This window comes from Lissotriton vulgaris, chromosome 4_1 (assembly GCF_964263255.1).
Source record: "Lissotriton vulgaris chromosome 4_1, aLisVul1.2, whole genome shotgun sequence".
Classification (NCBI taxonomy): Eukaryota; Metazoa; Chordata; class Amphibia; order Caudata; family Salamandridae; genus Lissotriton; species Lissotriton vulgaris.
The window spans coordinates 1,195,253,723-1,195,266,605 of NC_141691.1; positions in this window are offsets into that span (position 1 = coordinate 1,195,253,723).

Below are 12,883 nucleotides of genomic sequence, written 5' to 3' on the forward strand. Positions count from 1 at the left end.
TCGCTTATCGGAACTTTGCGCGCAGAAAGCTGATTGGCTCTCCGGTGTCTGTCAACATTCTAAACAGTCCGGAGCGGACGCCATCTTGTCTCTCGGTAGGATCGAGAGAGAAGAAGAGGTGGAAAACGAAGGGGGAATTTAATGAAAGGGGGCAAGGTATCCCCCTCTTGACCCCCTAGGAATGTTGTTGGGGTTATTAAAGGGTCCCGTGGGGAAAATAAAAAAAAAATGATTTTTCACGGTAGAAGCGCGGCCGCGAACTGGTAGCGAAACGGGAATTCGCCATTTTGTGCTTCGTAAATTAAATTACTAGTTATAAGTGGGTGCGGGAGACGTATCCTAATCCCCTATGTTTCCTGAGGGTGGGTGAGGAGGCTGATATATGTTGATACATCTCTTCCAGCGGCTGTGCGTGAGCTTTTTTTTTTTTTTTGCTGCGTGACAGTCCGGAGCGGCCGCCATCTTGTCTCTCGGTAGGATCGAGAGAGAAGAAAAGGTGAAAAACTAAGGGGGAATTTAATGAAAGGGGGCAAGGTATCCCCCTCTTGACCCCCTAGGAATGTTGTTGGGGTTATTAAAGGGTCCCGTGGGGAAAATAAAAAAAAATGATTTTTCACGGTAGAAGCGCTTCACGGGCCGCGAACTGGGCCGCAAACTGGTAGCGAAACGGGAATTCGCCATTTTGTGCTTCGTTAATTAAAGTACTAGGTATAAGGGGGTGCGGGAGACATATCCTAATCCCCTATGTTTCCTGAGGGTGGCTGAGGAGGCTGATATATGTTGATACATCTCTTCCAGCGGCTGCGCCATCTTGCCTTTTTTCGAATGCCACAATTTTGTCGTGCACGGCAGCCATTTTAGATGCCAGGCTGGTTCCAGGCTATCACCTAACCCTGCGGATGTAGTTTATGGCCCCAGCTGTAGAGAATTCAGACATGCCAATCCTCCTGATTCAGGCGTGTGAGTACTGATTTCAGTGCTAGTCTCCCGCCTCCCGATTTCTGCAAGCAAAAACCCGGGGGCATATTACGAACAACTAGCGATAATTTTTGTCTCTAACTTGTTTAGAGACAAAAATTATCGCCGCACATCGGCGATTTTTATCGCAGATAAACCTTGCTATTATCGCAGAAAAGTCAGCGATATTCATGTATTATCGACCTAATGCTCTTAGCCATGTTATCCACCTCCCATTGGATAACATGGCTAAGAACTGCTCAGGGCAGGTGTTAGATTTTGGAGATATTCGCGCTTAGCGCGAATATCTCCAAAAGTTGGTAATAGAAGGTAGCGATGTTAGGGACTGTTTCCAGTCGCTAACATCTTGGCACGCCACTTTGCATGTCATTAGTGATAAGTATCACTGACATGCAAAGCGGGGCCCAAGATGGTCGCTATCTCCTTTTAGCTGTCACTAACTGGTGTTAGCGACAGCTTGATAATAGGGAAATAATTTTATCTCCGCTTTCATGGTTTTTAAAGCCAAAAAAGCGGAGATAAACCCCCTTGATAATATGCCCCACGATTCCTTGGGGGTTTCAGCTGACAGGGCTTGGTATTGTGTTACATGGTAATTTTTCCATGAAACGTCAGAGGGTCGATGCAGGGGTTCTAGAAGAGGTGATAAACCATTTAAGCCTCATGAACAAGCGCATGGTCTTTTAAAGATTTGTGAAGTACTCGGGGCGGCGGTGTGTGTGTGCCCTCTTTCAGGAGCGGGCGGGGGGGCACTGCCAGCAACTTGCCAGGTCAGGTAGTGTTCAACACGTGCATCACCCTTTCTCTGCCTGCTATTGCGCTCCATGCTTCGGAAAGGTAAGAAAAAGAACGTGCATTTGAGTTTGAAATGTCCGATCCTGCAGCAGCACACTTCCAAAGCCCACACATGACAATAACCCGATTCAAGGCCCCATTCACCCGTTTTTAAAAAAATAGATAACACTCCAACAAAGTAAGGTTATAAAACTTTATTAACTACTAACTTTAACAAACGGAACAAAAACTAAAAACATTTAAACATTTCTCAACACAAAAAGCAACAATGGTTAGAAGCTGTCTTTTGTGCGAATAGTCCCAAGGCAGCACAACGTGCAGAGTTCTGGACGGCACCCAGGTGATGTCGCCTGGGTGCCGCACTGGTTTAGGGATCCTACAATGCTGCTCCGAAAATTGGCGTGGGGCGTCCCGGATGGGGCGGGGGGAGGCCTCGTCAGTAGCGGTCTGTTGTGCGAATAGTCCCAAGGCAGCACAACGTGCAGAGTTCTGGACGGCACCCAGGTGATGTCGCCTGGGTGCCGCACTGGTTTAGGGATCCTACAATGCAGCACAGAAAAACAGCGTGGGGCGTCCCGGGTGGTGCGGGGGGAGGCCTCGTCAGTAGCGGTTTGTGTCCAGTGTCACATGGCTGACACAACATGTACGACAGGCACCCAGGTGATGTCCAGTAAACTGCCGCACTGGTTTTGGTATCCTACAATGCTGCTCCGAAAATTGGCGTGCGGCGGCTCGGGGGGGGGGCGTGGGGGAGCCGGCGTGAACGGGCCTCCCCAGGTGGCGGCCATCTAGCTGAGTTGCGCTCGCTCTTGCGGCCACAGCGTCTCGCTCACCATGTTGTTGAGTTGCTCCCACTCTTGCAGTGCAGCGATAGGCGGCTGCCACATGGCTCTTAAAATGGCGGACAGCTCCTCGGTTTTAGGCCTGGTCCACTGAAATGGCCCTGGGACACTTTGGAACGCGGACGCTTGCCTGCTAGGGCTTGGGCTCCATTCTCGAAAAGCGTCCGCTCAGCCGTGAAGATTGTATAAAAGTCTTGGGGGCCCCCGACTCCCGCAGGCTTCCGGTGGGGAGCGGCTGCCATGATTGCTCGCGGAATGACCACGACGGAGCCACGAGATGGTGGTGCTCTCATGCTGACGCCAGCTTCAGTCTGAATGATCCAGAAACAAGGTGGGGCTTTCATCGTTTGGGAAAAAAAAATGTTCTAAACCAATGAAAAGTGTTATTTTTAGGTCATATGACCAAGCCTTCCATCTTTAGGAAACCAAAAGTAAAATGAACCAATGAAAAGTTTTATAAACAAGTCACATGACCTGTTATGCGACATAGGGCTACAAAAAGCGTAGAAAATCCGTTGGCACGTGAGGCGGCGTCAGTAGCGGACCGATGTGCGAATAGGCCGAAGGCAGCATAACGGGCCGAGATCCGGATGGTACCGAGGTGGTGTCCAGCAAATTGCCGCACTGGTGTGGCCATCCTACAATGCTGCGCCGAAAGACGGCGTGTCCAGCTGAATTGCGGTCACTGTTGCGGTACAGTGACTCGAACGCGCCGAGATCCGGATGGCACCGAGGTGGTGTCCAGCAAATTGCCGCACTGGTGTGGCCATCCTACAATGCTGCGCCGAAAGACGGCGTGTCCAGCTGAATTGCGGTCACTGTTGCGGTACAGTGACTCGAACGCGCCGAGATCCGGATGGCGCCGAGGTGGTGTCCAGCAAATTGCCGTACTGGTGTGGCCATCCTACAATGCTGCGCCGAAAGACGGCGTGTTCAGCTGAGTTCCGGTCACTCTTCCGGCACAGTGACTCGAACGCGCTGAGATCCGGATGGCACCGAGGTGGTGTCCAGCAAGTGGCTGCACTGGTGTGGCCATCCTACAATGCTGCGCCGAAAGTCGGCGTGGGGTGCCCCGTTGGCTTATGAGGTGATGTCAGTAGTGGACTGATGTGTGAATAGGTCGGAACCAGCACAAGGCGCCAAGATCCGAATGGCAAGTCCTGGATGTTGAGTGCCTCAGTTGAGATTTCTGAGCAGTGCTTGTAGGACTGTCTGAAGCTTATTTGCACCTGCTGCAGCTTCACTAGGTCCGGCGGAACTTTTTGCCTTTTCCTTTCTGCTTCTTTTCCTACAATGCGTTTCATCTGAAGACACGACCAGGTCCCTGAATGTGTGCAGGGGGACGCTATTGATTGAATGAACGCGCCGAGATCTGGATGGCACCGAGGTGGTGTCCAGCAAATTGCCGCACTGGTGTGGCCATCCTACAATGCTGCGCCGAAAGTCGGCGTGGGGTGCCCCGTTGGTTTATGAGGTGATGTCAGTAGTGGACCGATGTGTGAATAGGTCGGAACCAGCACAAGGCGCCCTGCACTGTTGAGCCTTTTTCAATGCCTGTTTTTTGTTGTTTCCCCTCCATCAAAAACAAAACAAAAATACAAGGCGCCAAGATCCGAATGGCAAGTCCTGGATGTTGAGTGCCTCAGTTGAGAGTTCTGAGCAGTGCTTGTAAGACTGTCTGAAGCTTATTTGCACCTGCTGCAGCTTCACTAGGTCCGGCGGAACTTTTTTCCTTTTCCTTTCTGCTTCTTTTCCTACAATGCGTTTCATCTGAAGACACGACCCAGTCCCTGAATGTGTGCAGGGGGACGCTATTGATTGAATGAAAATGGCGGCTTGACACAAAGCTGACTCAAGCGTTACTGTTGGTGCTATACAGACAAAAATTGGTTTTCAGTTTGTACATTCTTCAGGTTTTTTTTTTCCATCCAAGTCTGATTGAGAGTTTGTAGAAAAATGGCTTCAGATTTTCCACATACTACTCTTCAACATTCTTCCTAAATGTAACAATGTGAAACTCACTAGGAGAACGGCTGTTTCTGTTTCCTTTCAAAATGCTGCCACCAATATTTTCTGAATGGAAGACACCATCTTGTAGCATAAAGGGCCGAAAGGGGTTCTGGTCTGGCCGATGGTTGGTGGAGACATTTTGACTATATCTTGGACCTGCCCGGCCTCGCCCAAAATGGCGCCGGTATAAATGGGACTCGTAACTCTTTGCCCGCAAATGTATATCTAGAAAATGTTATTGTAAGTGGCCCTGTCGTATTTTAATTACAAAATGTACGTCCACCGATTCCGCAACTGTTAGACACCTTTGTTCTTGTCACCTAATGGCCCGCTCGTTACGTTCTTCTACAGTGTAAATGTCTCCTCATCATATACGATTTCAGTTTGCTCCGTGGACGGCCCACGTGGTTATAGGCCCGTATTTGTATACTGACATTTTCACAATAAAGGTTTTTAAAACAAAACACGGTAGTAGTATTTTCATTTGTAAAGTTTTTACTTTTAGTGACTGTTTTCGAATCAGTAAAAGGCAAGTGAAATAAAGCAGTCCAATTACATGACGGATAAAAGGTATAATATGTAGGAACGCAGTAAAGATAAATGGTCAAGGGCAGTTGTGTTTTTCATGTCTGCAACATAAAGTGATCGATAAGAATCTGATAATCAGGCGTATCGGCGACTAAGACAGCAGGCCGAATCTCTTTTACTCAACGGCTCCGTCATGGAAGGAAGAAACGCCCTTTTTCTCGAAAAAGGAATATATTTTACTTGCAAGACAGTTGTAAATTTTCCGGGAAAGTACATTAGCCTGGAATATTATAACATATGTTTGAAAAAAAAATATTGTTCGAAAATAATAAAAAGCGTAATTTTTAGGTCATATGACCAAGCTTTTCATCATTAAATTAACAAAAGTAAAATGAACCAATGAAAAGTTTTATTAACAAGTCACATGACCTGTTATGCTTACGTTACGCGCTGCGCGCCGCGCCTCGGATCACTTCCGGGTGCGCTAACGCGGCGTGTCATAAAACGCATTACGCGACAACGTAGGTCAAGAATATAGTCTAAATGTCTCCACCAACCAGCGTTCAGAACACAACCCCTTTCAGCAGTCCAAAAAGTTCTGTTAAATGACAACAGAGGGGACAGGCAACAAGAACCATCAGTCAAAGAGGGGAGGGCAAGTTCTTCTCTTCCGGGTCATGTTGGGGCGCTACCGGAACTGATCGAATTGGTAGTCTACAGTGTTTGTGGATGTTTCAGACTAAAGCTGGCGTCAGCATGAGACCACTACCATCTCGTAGCTCCGTCGTGGCCATTCCACGAGCAATCATGGCAGCCGCTCCCCACCAGAAGCCTGCGGGAGTCGGAGGCCTCCAAGACTTTTGTAGAATCTTCACGGCTGAGGGGACGCTTTTCGAGAATGGGACCCAAGCCCTAGCAGACAAGCGTCCGAGTTCCAAGGTGTCCCAGGGCCATTTTAGTGGACCAGGCCCAAAACCGAAGAGCCGGCCGCCATTTTGAGAGTCCTGTGGCAGCCGCCTATCGCTGCACCGCAAGAGCGGGCGCATCTCAACTACATGGTGAGCGAGACGCTGTAGTCGCAAGAGCGGGCGGTAAACAGCTGAATGGCGGAAGAGGCACAGTGTAGCAAAAGCGGGCGGAATGGCAACTAAAACGATAAAGGGGCGCCCCACTACAGCTTGTCTTCAGGTCAAACGGATTGTGGGACAAGGTCCAGAATTGAAGAGTCATCAAAAGGCAAAAAGTTCCGCCGGACCCCGGGAGCCGGCCGCCTATGTCGGGGGCGATCTCAGGCTACACCAGTGCTATAAGACTTGGGGAGGGTGTCGGAGCCAAGCGTCTTCTCCGAGTCCATGGCCATCACACCGCCCCTCAGGGGCCTCCGTCAAGCTGTTTAGGAAGGTAACATATCACATTGTTTTCTAATGCAGTCAGGTCCACAAACGACACTCACTTACTTTGAGAATAGTGAAGCTGCAGTAGGTGGAAATAAGCTTCAGACAGTGTTACAAGCACTGCTCAGAACTCTTAACTATGGCACCCAACATCCAGAACTTATGCTATTTGAGAATGGTAGTGACATCGAAGCATCTCAGGGACCAAAACCATTAACGTACTTTCACGTATGAAAATCTTACTTGGGGAGGGGGCAGGAGCGAAGCGCCCCCTCCCAGTCAGCGCCACCACACCGTATGTTGAAAATCTGAAGCCATCGTTCTACAAAGTCAACCAAACTTGGATTGAAAAATCTAGAAAAATGTACAAACTGAAAACCAGTTTTGGTCTGCATAGCATCAGTAACAACGCTTGAGTCAGCTTTGTGTCAAGCCGCCATTTTGATTCAACAAAGCACAGGCATTGAAAAAGGCTGAAATTCAGAACTCTAAACTATGGCACCCAACATCCAGGAGCTTGCTATCCGGATCTTGGAGCCTTGTGCTGTTTTCGATCTATTCACACATCGGTCCACTACTGACATCATCTTATAAACCAACGTTATGTAAATAGTTTTTTAATAAAATGTTTTACCCTGTTTCTTTGCTGGTGTGTTGTCTATATTTTTAATATTTGCATAGGGTTTGTCGTTATTTTGTGCGGGATGGGTGATGGAGCCGAGCTGTCTTGCAGCCCTCATGGTGTGGAGCTCAGTTCATCTCACTATTTTCGTATTTCTCAAGAAGGGTTGTTCCTAATATTTCTATTTTAGCGAGGTCAAAAAGAGATCCAATTAGTGGCCTACTGATTTTGCTCGATTACTTTTATTTTTTTACACGATTTTTCACTATCTGCAAAGACTAAACAGAGTATTGCGACTTTGTGCTTGTTTGTAAATAGAGAATGATCCAAAGAGAACCAATTCTAAAACAGTAAATGCTTGGACAACAATCAATCAAATGGAGAGACAAGGAGGCACGACGGATTACAACGGGGGTAAAGGCCTGCGTTAACTACCCTTCAGTATCTGCAAAGAGAGAGTACTGCTAAGGCAAAAGAGGGGAGGGGGGGGGGGTGCAGCGTTCAAAGCACATCAGCGTGCATAAATACGAAAATGTTTTTATCTATCACGTACTTGACATTTTAAAGCTTTTCATATTTGCTATTAAAAAACCAATGAAATTCACAGAAAAAACCATAGGTTATAGTGGATATTTAGTTAGGAATTTGCATTTACAAAACCTTGAAAATTCAATGAAAAAACCATAGGTTATAGGCCATATATAGTTAGGAATTAGCATTTACAAAACCTTATTTTACTCGCATAAAACCATTGAAATTCCATATATAGTTAGAAGCGCTAACTATATATCGCGCACCCGCAATCCACTGCTGATGATTTCACATATTACATCATTCATGACATGGTCAGTGACATCACTGATGACATCACTGATGACATCTCAAATGACATCACTGATGACAACTCAAATGATATCAATGATGACATCTCAAATGACATCACTGATGACATCACTGATGACAACTCAAATGACATCACTGATGACATCTCATTTGTCATCACTGATCACATCACTCATGTGATAATACAATGAACCTCTTCAGACTCTAATATAACCTTACATACACTCAGTATAAACAGACACTCACAGACTGTCAGTCATCCATGGAGTTACTCACACACCTAGTCAGTCATGCAAAGAATCAATCACACCTCCATTTCCTCAACTATACAGTTATACACATCTTACTTATTCAAACATATAATAACACATATTTACTCTCTTATATAATCCCTGATACAAGCTCACAGTGATCGATACAGCCACTCACACATTCACTGGCTCTTATGTTCAGTTATTTATATATCTCAACTCTCACATGTATTGTGTTTTACATACGTACTTACTTGCACATGTAGCAATGAGAAATCCATTCACTCACCAACACACCCATGCACAGTCAACCGCCCATATAGCTGTTTCCACATGCACTCTTGAGCTCATACTCCTAGTGAATCAACTGCTTACACATCTATGCACAGAGTCACGCACCTCCCAGCCACCCACACACACACTCAGCCTCCCATTCAAATACTTGGGCAACCAATCAATAACCCATATGGCCACTCTTATAGCTACTGATCAACACATGCAGCAGCTTACACAACAACAAACATACTGATGCACGAATTAAGACAGTTTAGTCACTAACCCATGTACTCAGTGAGACACATTTAATCACTCACTCATACAGTCAGTCATGCACCTACTAAATTCTTCATCCAGACACTTATACATCCACTCATTCTTCAATATGTAAGACATATTTTAACTTTACAGAAACATACAGTCACTGGGTGTTGTCATCAGTGATGTCATCAGTGATGTCATTTGAGATGTCATCAGTGATGTCATCAGTGATGTCACTGACCATGTCATGAATGATGTAATATGTGACATCATCAGCAGTGGATTGCGGGTGCGCGATATATAGTTAGCGCTTCTAACTATATATGGAATTTCAATGGTTTTATGCGAGTAAAATAAGGTTTTGTAAATGCTAATTCCTAACTATATATGGCCTATAACCTATGGTTTTTTCATTGAATTTTCAAGGTTTTGTAAATGCAAATTCCTAACTATATATCCACTATAACCTATGGTTTTTTCTGTGAATATATATATATATATATATATATATATATATATATATATATATATATTACCTACTGGCGGTCGCCAGTAGGTAGTTATAGTTAGGATAATTTTCAATGTTAAATCTCAACATTCTATTTTGAATAACTTTGGCGCCGGTTGACGAATCTGCCTGAAATTTTCAGGAAAATGGTCTCATGGCGGTCCGGTCCTTCCCTGAAAGTTTGGGGGGGATTCGTCAAGCGGGGGCCGAGATAAAAGGGGGGTCCCAAAACGCGTTTTCCCCATGTTAATTTCCATAGGGCGGTCGATTTCACTTTTAGCCCGAACGGCTGAATGGATTTCCACCAAACTTGGCAAAATTGTAGGGACTGGTAGCCCGATGTGCCTTTGCTATGTCTCAAGATATGTGCTCCAGTGGATTTTGAGTAATTTAGGTTCAAAAAAATATATATATCTATAGGCGCTCTCCCGTGCGCGCACCCGTGAGCGCTCCCGGCGCGACACGCGACTTGCGCGCAGGAAGCTGATTGGCTCTCAGTTGTCTGTAAACATTCTAAACAGTCCGGAGCGGCCGCCATCTTGTGTCTCGGTAAAATCGAGACACAAGGGGTTTGAAAAAAAAAGGGGCAAATGACCATAAGGGGGAAGAGTAGACCCCCTCTGACCCCCTAGGTTTGATGTAGGGACTAAAATAGGGTCCTGCAGGGCATTAAAATTTTTTTTTCGTTTTGCGCGGGGGAAGCGCATGGTACGCGCACCGGCGAAGCACGGGGAAAATCCAGGATTATATTTATGAAGGCCTTGCGCTGTTAGTTTTGCGCTTCCTGTGCGTCAATTTTTGTGACGCACCAGCGGTGTAAAAAAATGCGCATTGTTATGCAATATTTAAAAAGTGACGCATCTATCTAGATGCGTCACTTTTTAAATATAGTGCAACGAGGTACATTTTATTACACTGCTGGTGTTATGCGTCACTTTTCTGTGCGCACTCCTTATGACATTCCAGATGTGTCATATTTAATGTATGACGAATCATGTTGCAGATACAATATGGCGCAGAGTTTTAAAAAGTGACCCATGTACCTAGATGCGTCACTTTTTAAAAATAGCGTCAGGTATAATGCATGCAGAGGGGGTGTTCTCCCGCAAAAAGCTTTGTAATAGCGACGCAGTGAAATCTTTCAGATTTCACTGCGTCAGTTTTAGGATGCTGTTGCGTCAAAATCTTGTGCCTGCTTTACAGCAGGTGTTAGACTGAGGCAAGACCTTTCATATGCTGCTTTCCCCATTTGAAAGGACACATTACTGGAGTTGCGTCACTTTTGTGACGCACTCCAGCAATGCGTTACTTGGAATGTCATAAGGAGTGCGCACAGAAAAGTGACGCATTGCACCAGTAGTGTAAAAAAATGTGCCGCGTTGCGTTATATTTAAAAAGTGAGGTATCTAGGTAGATGGGTCACTTTTTAAAATCAAGCGCCACATTATATCTGCGTGAGGTATAATGCATGCAGAGGGGGTGTTCTCCCACTAAAAGCTTTGTAATAGCGACGCAGTGAAATGTTTGAGATTTCACTGCGTCACTTTTAGGATGCTGTTGCATCCTTTAAATATAGTGCAACGAGGCACATTTTATTACACTGCTGGTGTGATGCGTCACTTTTCTGTCCACAGTCCTTATGACATTCCAGATGTGTCATATTTAATGTATGACGAATCATGTTGCAAGGAGCTACAGATACGTCAGTATTTCTGACATATGTGTAAACATAAAAGTGATGCGAGGCCGGCGCAAAATTTTGACGCAATAGCATCCTAAAAGTGACGCAGGGAAATCTCATAGATTTCAGTACGTTGTTATTACCAAGCTTTTTGCGCGGGATTGCCCCTCTGCATACAATATACCTGATGCAGATACAATATGGCGCAGAGTTTTAAAAAGTGACCCATGTACCTAGATGCGTCACTTTTTAAAAAATAGTGTCAGGTATAATGCATGCAGAGGGGGTGTTCCTTGCAAAAAGCTTGGTAATAATGACGCAGTGCGTCACTTTTAGGATGCAGTTGCGCCAAAATCTTGCGCCTGCTTCACAGCAAACCTTTCACATGGTGCTTTTTCCATGTGAAAGGACACATTACTGGAGTTGCGTCACTTTTGTGACGCACTCCTGCAATGCGTTACTTTTGTGTTTACAGATATGTCAGAAATACTCCAGTTTATTCACTGTGTCATAACTTTCTTTTCTAACACTCACCTTCTTTCATTCCTCCTACTTCACTTCCTTTCACCTCTCATACCTTTCTGTTCTTTCTTACTCATTCTCCTTTCAATTATCAATGCACTATATTTCACTTACTCTTCATTTTTTAAGATTATAGCTCTTTGATGAGAATTGGAGGTAGTTCTGAAAAGAACTTTTGGTTTTCTTCTTTTAACTGAAGAGGAACAAAAACAGGGAATAGAAACTGCTCAACAGGAGCAAAAAGAAAAGAAAAAAATTAGGGGTGGGAAGGGCAGTGATGGTTCTCTAATGCCCGAACCATGAGCTGGACACTTTGCTCCCCATAGGTGAGGAGTTGATTGCAGTATCTGCATCTGACGAGCCCATGGTTGAATGCAGGTTGGATGTTGGCTACCTGCCCCTGAGATTGGTCTCTTCCAGAAGAAGTTGCTCCTCCTGTTGATGTAGAGGCCCCATCTCTGGGAACCTCCTGTGCCAGAGCCCTGACACTTTCCCGGGCAAAATTCTGGGGGTGCCTCCTCTCCACATGTCGGATCATCGTAAAGTTCCCAAAAGAGTATTTTTTTTGGGGGTTACCCCGTGACAGGACCTGTTTGCAGATCCTGCACTCTACTTTTGGTGCATTCACCTTCTTCTGGCCTTCTGGAAACTTAAAAAATTTCCAAATGAAATGTTCCTTCACCTTTGGGGTAGGAGGCTCTTCATCAATGAAGTCATCTTCACTGCTGGATGGTCTGGCAGCCATGATGAATCCAGGAATATGGAGCAGCAAAAAAGGCAGGTCTTTCAGTCACAAAAGTGAAAGAAGAAGTGAAGGAAATGGGTGGGGATTTCATTCATTGTAAAAAAAAACTGTTAGCAACCAATGAAAAGTGTTATTTGAGGGTCACATGACCCGACGCGTTTACGCTGCGCGCTCCGGAGCACTTCCGGGTGCGTTTACGCAGCGCGATCGTAGGCGCTTCCGGGGCGCAAACGTGGCGCGATCGTAGGCGCTTTTCCGTGCGTTTATGCGCCGCGCACGTATGCGCTTCCGAGGGCACTTACGTTGCGCGCCGAAGTGACGTCATCAATCTTTTATAGAAATGCATAATCATTTTCCATATTAAAAAAAACTAATTTTATTTGTATGGTACGAAATGTTTTGCATTATTATTAACTTTTCATTCATATTTTTTTTTCACGAACGACAGTTGCGCTCTGGGTGCGCTTTCAGATGAGCTCTCGGAGAAGCTTACAGGAGAGCTTAGCTGAAAGCTTCCCGGAGCGCGCACCCAGAGCGCAAAAGAAAAAAATTATAAGAAAAAATGAATACTTAAAAAAAAACAGCAAATTGTAAAAAAAAAAAAGGTTAGAAACTCGATATACAAAG